The sequence below is a fragment of the Protopterus annectens genome, chromosome 1.part0 (assembly GCF_019279795.1).
Source record: "Protopterus annectens isolate FY-2018-M chromosome 1.part0, PAN1.0, whole genome shotgun sequence".
Taxonomy (NCBI): domain Eukaryota; kingdom Metazoa; phylum Chordata; order Ceratodontiformes; family Protopteridae; genus Protopterus; species Protopterus annectens.
The window spans coordinates 1,825,530,104-1,825,550,847 of NC_056725.1; positions in this window are offsets into that span (position 1 = coordinate 1,825,530,104).

The following is a 20,744-nucleotide window of genomic DNA, read 5'->3' on the forward strand; positions in this document are numbered from 1 at the left end:
CACTTTGTAGCACACTACACTGAGGTACTGGGTGCCATAGACTGCACTCATGTGCACAACAAAGCAACACCCAGTGAAGAGGATAGGGTCTACATCAACTGCAAGGGGTATCACTCCATCAACTGCCAGATTGTGTGCAATGCCCAGAGCATTATCATGAATGCATGTGCTGGCAGTCCTGGCAGCTATAATGACTCACACATCTGGCATGCCTCACAGCTGTACCAGATGATTGCTGGGGGGTCATCCCATATGGCCATCTACTGGGGGATGCTGGCTACACACTAGAACTGTGCATGATGACACCCATCAGAAATACACACACACCTTCTGAAGAATGCCATAATGAAGCACATGCACAAACTAGGAACATCATAGAGTGCGTGTTTGGGCTACTCAAGTCATAGTTGCACTGCCTTGATATATCTGGTGAAGCCCTGCAGTACTTTCCAGCCGCATGTTCACATATCTTCACAGTATGTGCCACATGACACAATATGATCCTGCAGAAACAGCTGCAGCAGGAACCTCACAGGGAAGGGACACACAGCCCTCCACCAGTGCCAAGGTACCCACAGCCACAGGGTAAATCAGAGGAGGAACCCTCTGAGCCTATCCCTGTAGGCAGATGTGCGCATGCCCAGTATGTTCAGGCCTTGGTAAAGAGGCAATGCATAGCACATGCACTGACAACCTAGGGAACTAGGGACTGACACCTCAGTCTCACTCACATACAGTAAAAAGGATGCCAGCCATACCACACAGCCTGTACCTTACCAGGTATTGGCTGTGTACAGCATGCATCAGACAGAAACAGCCCTGAAGCACTGTTATCTCAACCAATGAGGGCACAAGGTAAGTCACTCTTCTTTACAAGAAATTAATGATGTAGTAGACTGTGGTAGCATATGTATGGACCTGGTGCAGGTATACAAGGGAGTAAAGTGGGCTACTGGGATAGCTGCAGACAACTGACAGCTGTGTGAGACAACAAGAACTCTCCATTGAATACTGGCCAACCAGTAATATGCTGTAGGCCCCAAGCCAGCAAAACCCAATGCATTATGTGAGGGAATGACATACAGCAGGGTCACAGGACAGATGCTTGACTGTCAATGCTAGAGTCCCCTAACCCCAGCATACCCGTGTCCCCATACAACTACAGTCACAGTATGTTTGCAAGGTAATAGCAGGAGGCCACACAATCCCTGGGCTGTCCCAATCAACCTGGTGCCATGTACCATTTCCCCAATTTGCAGGGGATCAAAGTGCTATGTTTGTCTGTGGTTGATAGTGTCAGGAAGTAAACTGCACTGTCTGGTGGCTGTTGTGGCATAGTGGGTAAGTACCTTAACATGGCTGATGCGGTAAATGGCTGCATCTACTGTTTTGCATGTGAGCTACACCTATGGTAAGAGTTCTACAGACTGTCCATATGTCAGTATTTGTTACTGCAAGAAAGCTAGACAAAAACAGACACAATGGAGGGACAGGGAGATGCTGATATTGACAGTACACAGCCCTAAGTAACCTAGATGGTAGCTAGTAGAACAGCAGGTTATAAAACATGTCAGTGTTGCAGCAGGATATAAAGGCTGTCACGTAACTGTGTCAGTACTTACAACAAGTCAGTGAGCACCATCCATACCCTGCAAATGTACAGAGTTCAATGGAATGTCCACATTTATGGCTCATATATTTGTTCTGTTTATCATAACATTTGTAGTTCTCTGGCAAACTATGTTAACGAATGACTAAAGGTTGCCAAAAGAAACTAATAACAGATGTGAGATGCAGACTTCATACCCACTGGAAAATGCATGCTAATACAAAACCATTCTACTAACTGTCTAGGTTTGTAAGAGCAATATTAAAATCCTGTCCCCATGTTTGGGCCTGTGTCCCACTGTTATATATGGCCCTGTCCACATTAATGGCTGTAAGAATATGAGAGGTTTGGGCAACATGTAGCCTTATAACAGTACAAGACAAAACATCTGAGGACCAGAGATGATGTATGGGGCACTATGCTGGACAACCTGCAAAACAGGTACATTCAGAGATGTGAGGTCTGTAAACCTGTCTCTGGTGTTACATATCTTACCCCAGTCACAACGTACCTACAACTACATAGAGCAGCAACTGTGGCCAAAGCCAGGCACTGGAGCATGGCAGGACAAAGCCCCACATATAAGGGGAAGGAGGAACTACTGACCAGATTAATGTAGAAAGTGCAGAATACAACAGACCATGTAGTAGCATAGGTTCCCTGCAGTTTATGATATTGATAACCCAAATGTCTGTCAGCATTTCCTCACATCAGTCTATAATGATCTGCCAATGATGTACCAAGAAATCACAGTGCTATGTAAAATGTACCAGACATATTATGCATATCTTTGTTCAGTCCAATACATGCTGTACACACCCTACATATGGGTCAGATATTACAGACAGCACACCACCAGGAAATCCCACAGGTAGTATATCATAGAGGTGCTGTACTGTTGCACCACATACAGCAGACAATTGGCTGTAGGACAAAAAATCCTGAACTGGAGTACAGGTATTTCTGGCCTGGAGTCTGATTGTAATTAATGATGGTCATACTGGGCATGCTCCTACACTTAGGTAATTTCATCCCATGTCTGAACTCACATCTGACTATAGACCTGTGATGTCCATATGTGTCTGCACATGCAGAGAGCTATGTATACCTCAACTGTCTCTCCCTATCACCATCAGAAATAATTACACTTATCTATCTCTATGTGGCACATATAAGATATATCTGGATCTGTTGAGTTTAATATAGACACACACACACACACACACACACACACACACACACACACACACACACACACACACACACACACACACACACACACACACATATATATATATATATATATATATACTTATATATGTGGATATGTGTGTGTTTGTGTGTGTGTGTATATATATATATATATATATATATATATATATATATATATATATATATATATATATATATATATATATTCCATATGTAGAGAGGCAGACAGAAGGGGATGGAGACAGTGAGAGAGAGAGAGAGAGAGAGAGAGACAGACCCAGGCCTAGTGTGATGTAGTGCTGCAGCAACTCGTATACCAATTGTAAGCAATGGCATGTGCAAATAATATAGTGAGTAGTAATGTGTAATACTAGGTAGGTAGGAGTTTTAATCTCACATCTACAGCCTTGTTTGTGTGTGTCTGTGTATATATTCCAAATACAACAAAATGCACACTCCCAGCAGGCCTATGTCTGTGCAATGGTCACTCATTTTATGGCCCTGTAACTGGTGTCCTCCACAACAGTGGCCTCCCTGTCAGCAGCTACTGATGTCATCCACCCCAACAGCAGTGGCAGACACTATCCAAATATGTAAGCTCAGTGGCATATGCAATAGCTATGTAGCATTATAGTGTACACAGCTCGATAGGTAGTGGTTCTAATCCTAACAACAGCAACTCAGTGTGTGTGTGTAAATATATCCCCTTGCAGCTGTGTGTAGTTTCTGCCTATGTATGTGCAATGCCAATACATTTTAGAGCCTGTGCCTACCTGTGAACCCCCCCCCATTGGCCTACTATACAAGGCCTGCTAATATCATCAATAGATGCACTGTTACACACTATCCAAAGACATACGATCTGTGATGCATGTGATAAGTATGTAGCACTATAGTGTATGCAGGTAAATAGGTAGGGGTTCTAATCCCAACAATGACAACTCAGTGTGTGTGTGTAACTATATCCCCCTGCAGCAGTGTGTATGTCTTGACTATGTATGTGCAATGCCAATACATTTTAAGGCCTGTTTCAATCTACTAACCCCCATTGGTCTACATCATGGAGCCTGCTGGTGTCATTCACCTTGATGCACCATTAGACACTCACCAGGCACATATGCTCTGTTGCATGTGCAATGAGTACATAGCACCATAAGTTCATAGGTTCTTAAATGTGTACTAGGCTTATGGCCCTGGGGCCTTTACAAGCCTAGCCCATAGGATTACCATGGAATCGTGACACCCATCCTTATTTCCCAATGCCTCTTTCGAGTAGAGCCACTGGAGTGATCCCCAGGGTGAATTTTCTATTTCCCATCCACTCATCAAGATTTCTCTTGAAGAGGGCTAGTGAGGTGTTCTGTTTGACATGCATGTGAAGTCTATTCCATTTAGGTTCATAGGAAAGCAATCACTTCCAAGTCTGGAGCACAGGACCCTGTGCACAATAATCACAGCAACATACCTCTACACCATCTGAGCTGCACAAACAATTAGATAGGTAGGGGTTCTAATCTTACAACTGGCAACTCTGTGAGTGTATATGTGTTTGCTGTTTGTGAGGCATATCAACTGTAGCAGTGTAGCTGCCTTGTGTGTGCTATGGTTATACTATTTTGAGGGCCTGTTCCACACTGTTAACCCCCCATTGGATTACTTTATGGGCCGTGCTGGTGTTATTCACCTTAGATACACAGTTAGACACTCTTCAGGTACATAAGCTCCATGGCACATGCGATAAATGCATAGTACTATAGTACATATAACTATATAGGCAGGGGTTCTAATCTCACAACTGACAACTCTGGGACTGTATGTGTGTGTGTGTGTGAGGGAGACATATCCCCTGTCACAGTGTGTCTGCCTTGTGTGTGGGATGGTTATACCATTTTGAGGGCCTGTTAACCCCCCATTGGATTACTTTACAGAGCTTGTTGATGTCATCCACCTTAGATGCACAATTAGACACTCTCAAGGCATATAAGCTCTGTTGCACATGCGATGAGTACATAGGTTCATAGGTTAGTACTAGGATAACTGCCCTTGTGAGTCATTTTTTAAGCCTTGCCAATTATCTCTTGGGAGACTCGAACCCTGCACCTTGTGTTTGTAAGGCAAACACCTTAACCATTGGGCCACCCTCCCAACCCAACATAACACTATAGGACAAATAACTAGATAGGTAGGGGTTTTAAGCTCACAACTGGCAACTCTGCGAGTGTATATGTGTTTGTCTGTGTGTTAGACATCAACCCTGCAGCAGTGTGCCTGCCTTGTGTGTGCTATGGTTATACCATTTTGAGGGCCTGTTCCACACTGTTATTCCCTCCCATTAGATTACTTTACAGGGCCTGCTGGTCTCATTCACCTTAGAAGCACTGTTAGACACTCTCCAGGCACATAAGCTCTGTGGTGCATGTGATATGTTTGTAGCACTATAGTGCATATAACTAGATAAGTTGAAGTTCTAATACCAAAACTGCCTCTGTGAGTGTGTGTGTGTGTGTGTGTGTGTGTGTGTGTGTGTGTGTGTGTGTGTGTGTGTGTGTGTGCGTGCGTGTGTGTGTGTGAGTGTGTGTGAGTGTAAGGCATATCCCCTGTAGCAGTGTGGCTGCCTTGTGTGTGTGATGGTTATATAATTTTGAGGACCTATTCCACCCTGTTAATCCCCCCATTGAAATACCTTACAGGGCCTGCAAGTGTCATTCACTGTAGATTCACCATTAGACACTCTCCAGACACATAAGCTCCATGGCGCATGTGATAAATATGTAGCACTATAGTACATGCAGCTAAATAGGTATGGATTATAATCTCACAACTGACAACTGTGTGTGTCTGTGTGTGTGTGTGTGTGTGTGTGTGTGTGTGTGTGTGGGTGTGTGTGTGTGTGTGTGTGTGTGTGTGTGTGTGTGTGTGTGTGTGTGTGTGTGTGTGTGTGTGTGTGTGTGTGTGTGTGTGTGTGTGTGTGAGAGACATAACCCATGTAGCAGTGTGGCTGCCTAGTGTTTGTGATGGTTATACCATTTGGGGGGGGGGCTTTTCCACCCTGTTAATCCCCCTCATTGGGTTGCTTTACAGGGTCTCCTGGTGTCATTCACCTTAGATGCACCATTAGACATTCTCCAAGCATATGAACTCTGTGGTACATGTGATACATATGTAGTACTGTAGCATATATAACTAGATAGGTAGGGGTTCTGTTCCCAAAACAGGGATCTTTATGAGTGTATGCATGTATGGATGCATATCCCTTTAAAGCAGTGTGGTTATGATAAACCTACCATCATACTTCTCAAACCCTTAGTGCACTAAATATGGATAAAGCCATACAGAAAAGTGAGACAAAAGCCAAATAATAGGGGCAATTTTTAAATATTGCTCTTACAAGCATAGAAAGTTGATAGCATAACAGGCTCTGCAATAGCATGATTTTTCTGAAGGGTATGAAGTCTGAAAATAAAATATCCGTCATTATTGTATAACTTCAGTCTTTAATGATTTACCACTAATTTGCCAGAAAACCACAATGTTATGAAAAACAGACCAAAAATATGTGGCAAACATCAGAACATTCTGCAGAAATCTGTAAAGGTGAGAGGTATGGCCACCATCTGTCCCACCTTGCAGGTTGCAGTCCATGTTTGGCCAGGTGTGACCTGTGATAACAACTCAAATAATACAGTGGGCTCAAGAGTGCAGGACAACAAACATTTCCTAAAGTTGTGTAATAGTTGCATAAAGCAGTTATTGTACATCAGAAACACCTTAAAGTTATGAGAAATAGCATAAACTATGGAAATGTGACAAAAATAAGCTGTCATATTGGAAGACCAAGAGAAGTCCTGCCATGGATATGGTTTGTCATGCCACCTCTCACTATACTACAAAAAGTGTCCCACATTGCACATTTCATAAGGTGGCAACCATACTCTGTGTTGCCTCTCTGTGCAACATTTAGACATCTGGAGGACCTGTGAGTAGCTGCTGCCCCCAATGACCCACATGCATATAGGCATGAATGCTAACTGCCACCACCCATATCTGTAGGTACTGACTTAGGCTGTGGCAACTGTACGTTGTGTGCTGTCTGTCATTGACCCGCCAATGGGGTCTTACATTGGGCATGGAATGGTGGCAAGTTCCTGGCCTCAAGCTGAAAGCAGAAAACAGTACTATCATAAAATATGGCAAGGACATTGCCCCACTATTTCTCACATCAATGGCAACCCCATAAACATACAACCTGCTTGGAGAGATGTGGGTAATCAGGTTGATAACCCTGTTGCATTCAGCCATCAAGCAGAGGCAGTGGTCAGAAAAACCTTGTACCTAGTTAAACACATAGGTAAAGGGAGTGCATCCAGAAAAAAGGTGGACATTACGTCTGTATAGTCCTCAGTCAGTACAACAATAATTTAGTACCATGGCCCATTTGGTATGTACCTGTCCAGACATCTGCAGCAACTGGAAAGGCCATAGTAATACCCATCAGGGTAATCCATGGCCTCCAATACCTGTTCCATGCAAGCAGCCTTGAGTCAGTAGTGCCCCAGTCAGAATTGGACAGGTTGTCCACAGCTGGGCTGTGGCATATCTAGATGGCAATGTTGTGTCCAGCCCTTCAACAGCTGGCCCATATATGTAAGTCTAACTCTTCACACATTACCAGCACAACAGGCCTGAATCTGATATGCAACATCAACAAAACCCGCCAGAGAGACAGGTTTGTCTCCCAGAGGCTGCCCTGTCAAAGGAATGCACTTCCCAGATATGTCAAACAGAGTACCATGCAGACCCTCATCAATTGCAGCCATGATGAGGGGATGGGAAACTTCAAATCCATCCCAGGGGTCACACCTGTGTCCCTCAATGACAGGGGCAACAGGTGCTGATCAATGATTCTGTCAGGGATGTCAATTAGAAAAAAAATGTATCCAAAAAAAACAAAGATTGCCCAATAAGAAATAAAATATAACTGTGAAACAAACAAATCAGGCACCCACCAAGGTTGAAAACTAAAATCTTCTTTAATACACAGGATAAGCTCTTTCACATATAGTGTGCTTCATCAGATCCACATAACAAGGTATAACAAAAACCTTTAAATAATACAAAGTATTAGGCAATTAACCAATCACCATATAGTTGTTTTACATTTACATCCTTCTAAGTTAGGAACTGCTGACTGAGGGCTCAGTGTCTGTTATTCTAAAAGTTTATTAGTTTTGGTTTAAGCACTTGGACTTCAGGCCAGTTATTTTACATTAAGAAGTTTCGTGGTCTGCACTCTTGTGGGAGGAGAGGCTGGACTCTGCCCTTCTGAGCTGGGAATTTCTGGTTAAAGGCTTATAGTGCCTGCATATTTGAACTGTTTCATACTGAAATTGGTACACCTTGTCTGCTGTAGCATAGACTAGATTCAGGCCTGCTGAATCTAGCTTTGTTTGTATGCTTGTTGTTTGTTTGCTTATTTCCCTGAAACGCTAATTCCACCTAAAACACAGCTTTTCAGCGCTTCTGTGGATCCCTAGTCATATCTGCATTGCTTACTGTACTTATTTCCTTGTTTCACTTGAAAGAAAGTTACTGTTTGTCATTTTTGCATTTAAGTTACCTGTAACACATTGCATTTAAGTTACCTGGCACTTGCTCACTAAAGCAATTATACAAGTCAGCACTAAAAAATTTAAAACACAACACCCTCACAAGCTCCCCTTGAGTATCTTGTTCCCCATTGGCCCTTTTTTCAATTATAAAGGAATTCCCAATACTATTCTAGCATGTCCAAAGGTCAGTTGTCAATCTCCTCTCCGGTCTAGCTGGTGAATCTGGGAATCTTGAGGCAGTGTTACAACTGCCTCATGTACACAGACAACCCTGTCCTCCTCCTCCCAACAAATTCCAACACATGTGAGAGATGCAACCATATAGCCAAACTGGAGGCTAAGCTCTCTCAACTCAGTACTGGCGTAACCAGTCATGAGGAGAAGGAAACCACACTCACTACAATTCCAGTCTCACATAGACCTACCACGACAGCAAACCAAACACATAAACACACAAAAACATATTCAGAGGCTCTAAATAAAAATCTGCCTAAGCAGCAGAGACCTCCAAAGCAGACACCCAAGCAACCACTACCCCAAAACAAAACACGTGCAACACATAGCACACAAAGCCAGTGTGCCGAACAGTCACAGCCCTTAAGGCTAAACAACACACCTGATACACTTGTAATAGGTGACTCTATTGTCAAGCACACTGACGTCCCGCTCACCAGGCTGAACAAGGAGAAGGTCATGGTGAGCTGCCTGTCAGGCGCTAGGATTCACCACATAACACAAGCACTCAGGTCACTCCAAGGCAAGTACAAATATGACTCAGTCATTGTCCATGCTGGTGTGAATGACCTGAGATGTACCTCCCTAGACTACATGAAAAGAGACATAGAGGAGCTCTCTGAGCATGTAGCCCAGGGTGGTATGACCCTGACCTTGAGTAGCATCTTACCCTCACCAAGAATGATGCCACAATATGAAGACAAGATGATCAATTTCAACAATTGGCTTAAGTATTGGTGTCATTCAAAGGGGATCCAATGCCTGTCAGCCTGGGATGACATGCTCGACAAGCCACGATGCTTCACTAGGGATGGCTTGCACCTGTCACCGCTGGGCTTTTGGATATTGGCAAAGGCTCTTGCTACTCCGATAGTGCCTTTTTTAGGCAAGGCTCAAAAGACAAACCCACCTCCATAGGTATCACAAGGGATAAGAAACTAAGAGTAATGCTACTCAATGCCAGAAGTGTAAACCTCAAGATGCACACACTCAAAACTCTCCTTAGCATGGAGAACATTGATATCTGTGCAGTAACAGAAACCTGGTTCAAGGCTCCTGAGAGCACCTCAGCACTACCAGGTTATACCTCATACTATGCTTTTCAGCCCCAAAACTTGGACCGAACCACAAAAGGAGGGGGAGTATCAATATTCGTCAAAGATACCCACACCTCCAGGTTGGTGGCACAGCATGAAGCATCAGAGACTATCTGTGTGCAACTAACAGTGGGTAAAACTGCCTTCCAGTTTATAGCCTGCTACAGACCACCCTCCCAAACCCAGGAACCCCACTTGGCCTTCCTGAGAACACTGGAAAATATGAAGGTCTCTCCAAACACCATTATATTGGGCGACTTCAACTACCCAAACAAAGACTGGGAGCATTACTCTAGCTCCAACACCCTAGCCCAAAGGTTCCTAGAATTTATAAACTCAAATGATATGGAACAACTTGTTACCACTCCCACAAGAGTGGAAAACATACTGGACCTGATCATCACCAACATGGGGACTTTATGCTCCAGACCAGAAGTGTATCCCTCACTGGTAAGATCAGACCATAAACTAATCTCACTGGATATTCACATCCTGAGCCCACCCCCTGCCCAGAAATCCACAGTGAAAAACTTCTCTAAATCAAATTTCACACTCCTCAAAACCGAGGTGGAATCCTTCAAAGCCCCCGGGGCCTGTGGAAAATACGGCCCAGACCGCAGAATCCTTTATAAATGCATTCTATGAACACCTTCAGGAATGCATGGATCATGCAATCCCAAATAAAACCAAGACCCAATCCTCCAAAGGCAGACCTCCTGTCTGGTGGACCCCAGCCATAAACAAACTATACAATAGAAGGAGGAAGCTACTACATGATAGAGCAAAATCCCAAAAAGGGAAGGCATCTCTGATCAGAATTAGCAAAAAACTACGGGCACTCATAAAATCGTCTAAGGCCAGCTTCGAGAGAAAAATTGCACAGGACACTAAGGATAATCACAAGGCTTTCTTTAGTTATGTTAGGAACCTGGGTGGGAATTCCCAGATATACTCAGAATTAGTCCAAAATGACAAAAAATTCACCAAGCCCACAGACATTGCCAACATCCTAGCTGACAGGTTCAGTGCAAACTTCTCCCCCCCTCCCCACAAAAAGGGCAAATATCTATCCCAGCAGAGTGCTGCCCCCCTGACATCTCAGATGCTCAGGTAAGAGCCAACCTCTCCAAAGCAAAAAACACAGCATCAGTGGGACCAGACGGTGTCCCCGGCTGTGTCCTACATGAACTCCAAGAAGAGCTAAACCCAAACCTAAAACTACTGTTCAATGTCCTCCTTACTACAGGATATGTACCCAAAGAGTGGCATACAGCAACAGTGGTCCCTCTCCACAAAGGTGGTGCCTCAACGGATCCTGGAAACTATCGCCCCATAAGCCTGACTAGCTTGGTCTGCAATGCTATGGAAAGGATCATCATGGACCTCATAAATAAAGATATTGGGGACCTACAGACACTGGATCCTACCCAGTTCAGCTTTGTTAAGGGCAGATCCTGCCTCTTAAACCTGGTTGATTTCTTTGAAACAGTCACCAAGGCCATTGACGAGGGGAAGGTGGTCCACACAGCCTACCTGGACCTTGCAAAAGCCTTCGATACAATACCCCATTTGGGCATTATAAATAAGCTCACCAGATTAAATATAAACCCCTATGTCACTTGATGGGTTGCAAACTGGCTCAAGGACAGAACCCACATGGTTAGAATTGCTGGAGCCATGTCAGACTCCAAACCAGTTACAAGTGGCATCCCACAAGGCTCAGTCCTGTGACCTCTCTTGTTCGGTTTATATTTCTCGGAGGTACAGGCCAACATGGAAGGACTGTGGCTGACCAAGTTCGCAGATGACTGCAAACTGGGTGCCATAATAGACTCTCCAGCCGACACAAGCATCCTCCAAAAGGGCCTCATAGAAGCAGACAACTGGTGCCAAAGCCATGGCCTCAAGCTAAATGCCAAAAAGTGTATAGTCATCCCCTTTGGCAAAAACAAAGTGCACCACAAATTACCACATAGGTGGTAATCCATTAAGTACAGAAGAAGTAATTAGGGACCTGGGGACCCAAGTTGATAGCAATCTCTCATTTGACAACCATGTGGCCAAAATGGTTAGGAAAAACATTTTATATAGCCCACCTAATCATGAAGGGATTCACATCTAGATCAGGGGAGGTCATCGTGCCTTTTTACTCATCCCTCATCAGGCCCATAATTGAGTACAATGCCCCTTTTGGGATGTACCTTACCAGACACCTGCAGCAACTGGAAAGACCCCAAAAGTACCTCACCAAGAAGATCAAAGGGCTCAAACAGATGACATATGCTGCCCGGTTAAAGAAACTCCAGCTCTACTCAGCGGCATACCGGCTGCTCAGTGGTGATCTGTGCCTGACGTATAAAGCCGTCCAACCCAGAATTAATGGACATGCTGCACCTCAGAAAATCCAAATCTCATCGAGCTATGTGCTCGAGAGACTTGAACCTCAGCACTGAAATAAATAGGACATGCTGGAGGGACATATTCATAACCCAGAAGCTACCTTCACTCTGGAATAAAATCCCAGTCCAGGTTAGGCAGACTCCCTCATTGACTTTCTTCAAGAGGAATCTTGATGAGTGGATGGGAGATCGTAGGTTTACCCTGGGTATCACTTCTGTGTCACTGTTAGATAGAGGCACAGTATACTAACCTCGAAAAAGGGCATAGCAAAATTAATTTAAAATGGGTGGCGAAAGCCAAACACACTCTGGCTAGGCTTATAAACACCCTAGGGCAGATAGCCTAGTATGAACCTATATAAAACCAATTATTGATGTATATAGCATTTTTTAAGTAAAGGCTTTAAAGGTACAGATACATTAAGTCCAGGTTGCGTATCAGCCTGTAATTTAATGATCCATTTTGTTTCTACAGTTTCTAATCTATTATTAAAATTACCATGTCTTTTACTAAAATAAACAAGCTGCAGCACAATAAAATCAAAAGCATGTCCAGGAAAATTAGAAATATGCTTGGCCAGGGCATTGAGCATGTTTTTACATCTATCACCCATATGTTGGAGAAATTGTTCATAGGTTCATAGATTCATAGGTAGGTACTAGGCTATCTGCCCAAAGGCATTTATAAGCCTAGCCAGAATGTGTTGGCTTTCGCCACCCCCTTAGATTAGTTCCCTGTGAATCTGGCCAGCAGAGCCACTAAAGTGATCCCCGGGGTAAACTTTCTGTTTCCCATCCACTCTTCAAGGCTTCTCTTGAAGAGTGTTAGCGAGGAGCGCTGCCTAATGTAGACTGGAACCTTGTTCCAAAGCATGGGAAGTCTCTGGGACAGGAATCTATCCCACCAGCATGGCCTATTTATTGTTGTGGTGAGGTTTAGATCCCTGGAGCATGTGGCTCAAGGGGATATTGTTTTCTTTAGGTGGAGCATGTCCATCATTTCTGGGTTGGACATGGCCTTGTATGTCAGGCAGAGATCACATCTGAGTAGGCGGTATGCAACCGAGTACAGCTGGAGTTTCTTCCGTCGAGCTGCATAGGGCATCTGTTTGAGGCCAGTGATCCTCTTGGTGAGGTACTTCTGTGGTCTTTTCAGCTGTTGCAGTTGTCTTGTAAGGAAAATCCCAAATGGGGCATTGTACTCTATGATGGATCTGATGATTGATGAGTAGAGGGGCACACTGACCTCTTTTGATCTGGATGCGAACCCTTTTGTGATTAGGTGGGCCACATAGAAGGATTTTCTAACCACTTTGGCAATGTGATTATCAAAGGAGAGATTACTATCTACTTTGGTCCCCAGATCCCTTATTACGTCTTTTGTATTTAGGGGACTACCACCTATGTGGTAGTTTGTGGGTACTTTGTTTTTTCCAAAGGGGATGACTATGCACTTTTTAGCATTTAGGTTGAGGCCATGATTTTGACACCAGGTATCTATCTCAGTGAGACCCTTTTGGAGGATGTCTGTGTCAGCTGGAGATAGCCCCTAGTTTGCAGTCGTATGTGAACTTGGTCAGCCATAGTCATCCTGTGCTTGCCTGTACCTCTGAGAAGTATATGCCGAACAGGAGGGGTCCTGGGATTGAGCCTTGGGGAATGCCACTTGTAACTGGATTAGAGTTGGACCTAACTCCTACAACTCTCACCATGTGGGTTCTGTCTGTGAGCCAGTTGGTAACCCATCTTTGGACACAGGGGTTTATGTTCAGGCTGGTGAGCTTGTCTATAATGCCAGAAAGGGGAATGGTGTCAAAGACCTTTGCAAGGTCTAGGTAGGCTGTGTGTACCACCTTTCCCTTGTCTATAGCCTTGGTAACTGTCTCAAAGAAGTTCACCAGGTTTAGGAGGCATGATCTTCCCTTAACAAAGCCGAACAAAACATATCGGAGGGATAGGTTCCTGACCAAAAGACTCCCCATACTCTGGAATAGACTGCCCATACATGTCAAACAGAGTGCCTCCTTGGCCCTCTTCAAAAAGAACCTTGATGATTGGATGGGAGACAGGAAATTCACCCCGGGGATCATGTCAGTTGCCCTGCTAGACAGGGGTTCAGGGATGTAAATATTGTGGGAAGAAATATCCAGGGAATTGTTATGGCTAGGCTTGTATAGGCCCTAGGGCCAATAGCTTAGTACCAACCTATGAACCTATGAACTAGTTAGGGTCCAGTGTTTGGAGGTTCCCAATGTCTCTGTTAATGAGTTCCATGATGATGCGCTCCATAGCCTTGCAGACCAAGCTAGTCAGGCTTATAGGACAATAGTTCCTGGGGTCCGTTGTGGCTCCACCTTTGTAGAGTGGAATAACCATTGCTGTGTGCCACTCTATGGGTACATAGCCTGTGGAGAGCCTGAGTCTGAACAGTGTGTTTAGGTCAGGGGTTAGTTCATCTTTGAGCTCATGTAGGACTCAGCCTGGGACACCATCCGGTCCCATTGATGCTGTGTTTTGGCTTTGTAGAGGGCTGTTTTAACCTGAGTGTCTGTGATTTCAGGGGTTCTACTTTCTTCTGGTATGGTTATGGGTGCTTTTGGGGGTGAGAGGGGGGTGACATTTGCACTGAACCTGTCTGCCAGGATGTTGGTGATATCAGTTGGTTCAGTGTATTTTGTGCCATTCTGCACTAACTCTGAGCAGATCTGAGCATTGCCTCTTAGATTCTTGACATAGCTAAAGAATGCATTGTAGTAATCTTTGTTGGAGTCCTTGTCAATTTTACTTTCGAAGTTAGCCTTGGATGATTTTATGAGTGATCATAGTTTCTTGCTGATACTGATTAGGGATGTCTTCCCTTCTTGGGATTTTACTCTTTTCTGTACTAGTTCCTCCTTCTGTTGTATAGCTTGTTTATGGCAGGGGTCCACCAGACTGGTGTCCTTTTCTTGGGGGAGTGAGTCTTGATTTTTCTTGTGATAGCACGATCCATGCAATCTTGTAGGTGCCCATAGAATGCATTAGTAAAAGATTTTGCAGCTTGCACAGAGTTATCCTTTAGCATAGGGGCTTTGAAACTTTCCACCTTGGTCTTATGTAATGTGAAGTTTACTTTTGAACAATTTTTCATGGTGGTTTCCTTGACAGGGGGTGGGGACGGAATGTGGATATCCAGAGTTATTTGTTTATGGTCAGATCTAACCAGTGTGGGGTTTGCCTCTGGAGTGGAACACAGGTCGCCCTTGTTGGTGATGACCAGGTCCAATATGTTGCCATCTATGGGTGGAGTGTTGACCAGCTGATCCAGGGCATTTGAGTTTATATACTCTAGGAAATGTTGGGCGAGGGAGTTAGTACTTGAGTAATTCTCCCAGTTAATGTTTGGGTAATTGAAATCACCCAATATTAGGGTGTTTGGTAGGACCTTTATGTTTCCCAGTGTTTCCAGAAACTTGGAATGGGGGTCCTGGGACATGGTGGGTGATCTGTAGCAAGCTACTGTGCCACTAAGCTGGAGATGTGAGTATCCTTAATGAATATGGATGCGTCCCCGCCTTTTGTATTTCGGTCTGGGTTCTGTGGCTGAAATGTATGGTATGAGTTGTAGCCTGGTAGGGCTGGGGTGCTCTCTGGAGCCTTAACCCAGGTTTCTGTTACTGCACATATATCGATTTTCACCATACTGATGAGTGCCTCGAGTGGGTGTATTTTGAGGTTTAGACTTCTAGTATTGAGTAGCATTACCCTCAGTTTTTTGTTATATGTGCTATTTATGGCAGTGAGTTTGTCTTTTGAGCCTTTCCTAAAAAAGGCACTATGGGGGTGGCAAGAGCTTTGGCCAGTATTCCAAATCCTAAGGGTGACAGGTGCAAGCCATCTCTAGAGAAGCAGCGTGGCTTGACGAGCATGTCATCCCAGGTGGACAGACACTGGATCCCCTTTGAATGACACCAGAAACTTGGCCAATTGTTGAAATTGATCATTTTTTCTTTATACCGTGGTATCATTCTTGGTGAGGGCATGATGCCACTCAGGGTCAGGGTCATACTGGCCTGCGCTATGTGATTAGAGAACTCTTCCATGTCTGTTTTCATGTAGTCCAGGGAGGTACAGCTCAGGTCATTCACACCAACATGGACAATGACAGAGTCATATTTGTTCATGTTCTAGAGTGACCTGAGTGTTTGTGTTATGTGATGGATCCTGGCACCCAACAGGCAGCTAGCAGTAACCTTCTCCTTGTTCACCCTAGTGAGTGGGATGTCAGTTTGCCTGACTATAGAGTCATCTATTACTAGTGTGCTGGGTATGTTATTTTGCCTTTAGGGCTGTGATTGCGTGGCACACTGGTTTTGTGAAGTATGTGTTTCATGGTTTGCATTGGGGGGGTGGAGGTTGCTTGGATGTCTGCTTTGCAGGTCTCTGTTGCTTATGTAGATTTTTATTTAGAGCTACCGAGTATGTTTTAATGTATTTATGCGTGTTTTTTGCCGGTGCTGGTTTAATTGGTCTGTGTGAGACTGGTGGTGTGATGCAAGTATTTCCCTTCTCCTCTTGACTGTCTCATCCAGTCTTGGGTTGAGAGAGCTTAGCCTCCAGTTTGGCTGTATAATTGTATCTCTCGCATGTATTAGTGTTTGGTGGTAGGAGGATAGGGTTGTCTGTGTACATGAGGCAGTTTTAACATTGCCTCAAAATGCCCAGATTCACTGGTGAGTACATCTGAAACTGCCCTTTGGACATACCTGGATAGGTACAGTGAACTGTTTTACTGATTGGCTGGTAAGGTCGAATAGAGAGCCTTGTCCTTCTGTACAGTATGGGGGGGGTCTAGTGCTAGGGTTTATAAGTGCTTGCTATGAGTTTTGAGCAAGTGTCAGGCTGTGAAATGAATGGTTTGAGCGCTTAAGTTGAAAGTGTGTCTAGTTCCAAGAGAAAAATTGAAGAGGAGAGTTTGTGGACCGGGAATAGTTATAACCTAGCTAACTGGCACTGCCCAGCATGCAAACTGGGCAAATGCAGTTTTTATAGCAGGGAAATGAAAGAGATAGAAATTAGCCCAAATTGGCCAATAAACTACTAATGTCTGAGCTGATACCACTCCTCCAGGGACAGATAGGCTCTTCAAAGCTCCCCTCTCTTATATGTGAACAGAGAAACTTCCTTCTATCCAAGTAAGGTATTATGGGCAAACACAGCGGCTTGTAACACAGCCCTGAATTCAGCACTAACCTGAAAACTGGACTATACTGCCTTAGAAAGGCAGGGAACAAGTATATATATTTTTTTCAGAAAATAAAGCAGATACAATCAAAAAAACACTTTAAATGCACAGAAAAGATAACTTATTGTTATATATCTCAGATCAAAGTTGTAGTCAATGCTCTTAGTAATAAAGTAGGAAGGAACACAGATACAGTAAAAGCAGATGAATAAAGTGCAATTTATATATATATATATATATATATATATATATATATATATATATATATATATATATATATATATATATATATATATATAAACAGTAGAAAATGAACAAACTGATTTAAACAAGTTACCCAATTAACCAGAAAAAAGCTCAAAACTCAGCAGTTCAATCAGCCAAGTTCTAACTGCACACTCCTGCCACTAGGGTGGAGGGAAACCTTCTCCAAAAAAAGATGGCCTGGATCAGTGCTCAAGTTATACAAACAAAGCTAGATTCAGCAGGCCTAAATCTGGTATATGTTACAGCAACAAAGCTCACCAATTTCAGAAAGAAACTGTTCAAATAAGCAGGCTCAATAAGCCTGTGACCAGAAATTCTCAGCTCAGAAGGGCAGAATCCAGCCTCTTCTCCCACAAGAGTGCAGACCACAAACCTTATTAATGTAGAATAACTGGCCTGAAGCCCAAATGCTTAAACCAGAACTAATACACTTTTAGAGTAACAGACACTGAGCCTTCAATCAGCAATTCCCAGCTTAGAATGATGTAAGCTCATTCTTACCATACTAAACGTGGCATAGTAAAAGGACAATGCATAAGAGCTGCTAGGATGACATCTACAAGGGATGTAATGTTAAGTGAACTTACCTTCATTGGTGGGTTATTTAAGGAAAAAGGATACCCTATAGACATAATTAATGATATAACTACATATGTATCAAATGAATGGGGTCAGAAATATCCACCTTTATTGGGTATAGGTTTTAATAACACCCATGAGATAAGTAATAATAACAACACAAATAAAGGTGTGATGGATGATAAATACACCAAAGCCTGTATATTAAAATATGGTAAACACAGTAATGAGGTAAAGGAGATTATTAACACCAACTGGAATATATTAACAAGTGATGGTACAATAAAAGACAAGGTACCCTGTAGACCTCAATTTGTGTACAAAATAGGCAATAACTTTAAAAGAATCATAGAGCTAAAATATAATTCTCAAAAGAATAGAAATGGCTATAAAGTAGGCACCAAGAAATGTGGAAACTGCAATTATTGCAGTTATATATTTGAAAAGACATCTATCACCTTGAATAATAATATCAAAAGTAAGGTGAAGTTTTGCCACGGTAATTGCCAGACTCAACATCTGATTTATTTAGCTTTATGCAACACCTGTTTGAATTACTATGTAGGAAAAACAGATCGACACTTGAAAAATAGAATCTATGATCACTTGTATTGTATTAGAAAACATGATACCAACAATGCGTTATCTAGACATTTGATAAATAATCGAGGTTGTACAGGTTTTAAATTTGCCATTCTAGAAGTGGTGAGACCCAATCCTAGAGGAGGAAACATTAAGGCAACAGTGGGTGAAAAGGAAGTGAAATGGCAGATACGATTAAATGCAGCTGTACCACCTGGACTTAATGAAATGATCCCCACTAAACCCTTAGTTAGGGTATAGCCCATTACAACGGCTAGTTCCTGGGCAAACTGAGTGGTATTTAATATGGCAATGTTGGTATTTAATATGGCTATGTTCATAGCTACATCTGATACACTTTTGTATTTGTATTTCTCATTGATATTCCATAGCATTGGTTAAATGCATATAAAATTTTAAACATTATAATAAAATAGGTTATACTATTTTATAGAGTTTTATAATATTATTAATAACATATATTATTGTATTATTGTTTTACTGAATGTAGTTAATATAGTAATCAATTTGTTAGTTTTTTAAGTAAGAGGTTATATTGCAGTATAATATATATGCTTTGCTATATAAGGATAACACATTAGACATAATTGTTTAATAATTGTCAGACATTTAGATATGTAGAGTAAAACAGGACTGTTGAAAAACATTTTTGCACATTGTATTGCATTTTATACAGTCCTTGTTACAGTAATATACACACTACGTAGGACATGTGAATGCGAAATGTTATAACAGACTAATTTAAGATAATTAATGTGGTTAATTGAATGATTGTGGTTAAAGGCGGGCTTTTTTATGTATTTAAGGGTGAGTGATTGTTGCTAATACGTTCTGAAGAAGTCTGTATACATGGATGAAAGCGCTTAACCTTGAATTTTCTCCATTTTATATTGTCTAATAAACGCTTTGAATTGTGCTTGGATCCAGTTTCCTGGAATTTTTGCTGCATTGGGTTGCTGTTTTTGACAATGATGTAAGCTACCTGTCCTGCCACAACAGTGCAGACCACAAACCTTCTTAATGTAAAACAACTGGTATGAAGCCCAAGTGCTTAAAACAAAAGACTTAGAATAACAGTTACAATTTAATCAGACTACTACCAAGCAGTAATAAATGCAGCAGCATAAATAAAATAATGAGTACTTTTAAGAAAAGGCAAAAGCAAAATAAAGTAGGAGGAAACACAAATACAGTAAAAGCAGATGAATAAAGTGCAATTTTTTTTAGTAAAGTGCAAGGAGAGAGGAAGGAAGAACCAAAGTGGGTTGGACTTCTCAAATCTTCTCTATCCATTAAGTAGAGTGAACGCTAGACTCAGAATATGATTTCACTGTACTTGGTTAAGGGAGCAAATAAGATGGACCCAGGAGGAGTGTTCAAATACAGACTTACAGGAGGGGCGGGCAATTCCAGAGCCACCAACACTAACACCAAGACAAGAACAGGGAGGGTGGGTGAGGAACTAACTGCAGAGAGACACACCGTACACTATTCAGTGAAACAATTAGGTAACAGAAAAAATAAAATACAGTACTTTTAAAACTGCAAGTTTGCACTTAGAAGAATAAAACACAGTACTGTAAGTTTGCACTTACTGCGGTGGTGGTGTTGCAGTAGCATTGTCACCTCACAGTAAGACGTTGTCCCATTCGATTCTCAGCTAGAGCGTCTTTTGTGTGGAGACATGCGTGAATGGGCGTACCTTCGTTGAAGGTTGTGTGCCAGGGCCAGCAACTCGGCACATAAAAATCTACTGCCAATCATTAGCGGACCGGAGTTCTGCTGTGGCGACCCCTAACTGGGAAAAGCTGAAAGACACAACAACTGTAAGTTTGCACTTAACTTCAGCTTCTAATGCAAGTGATTGTAGCTAACCAAGTCACTCAGAAATTGAGCATAATATGAATTCTC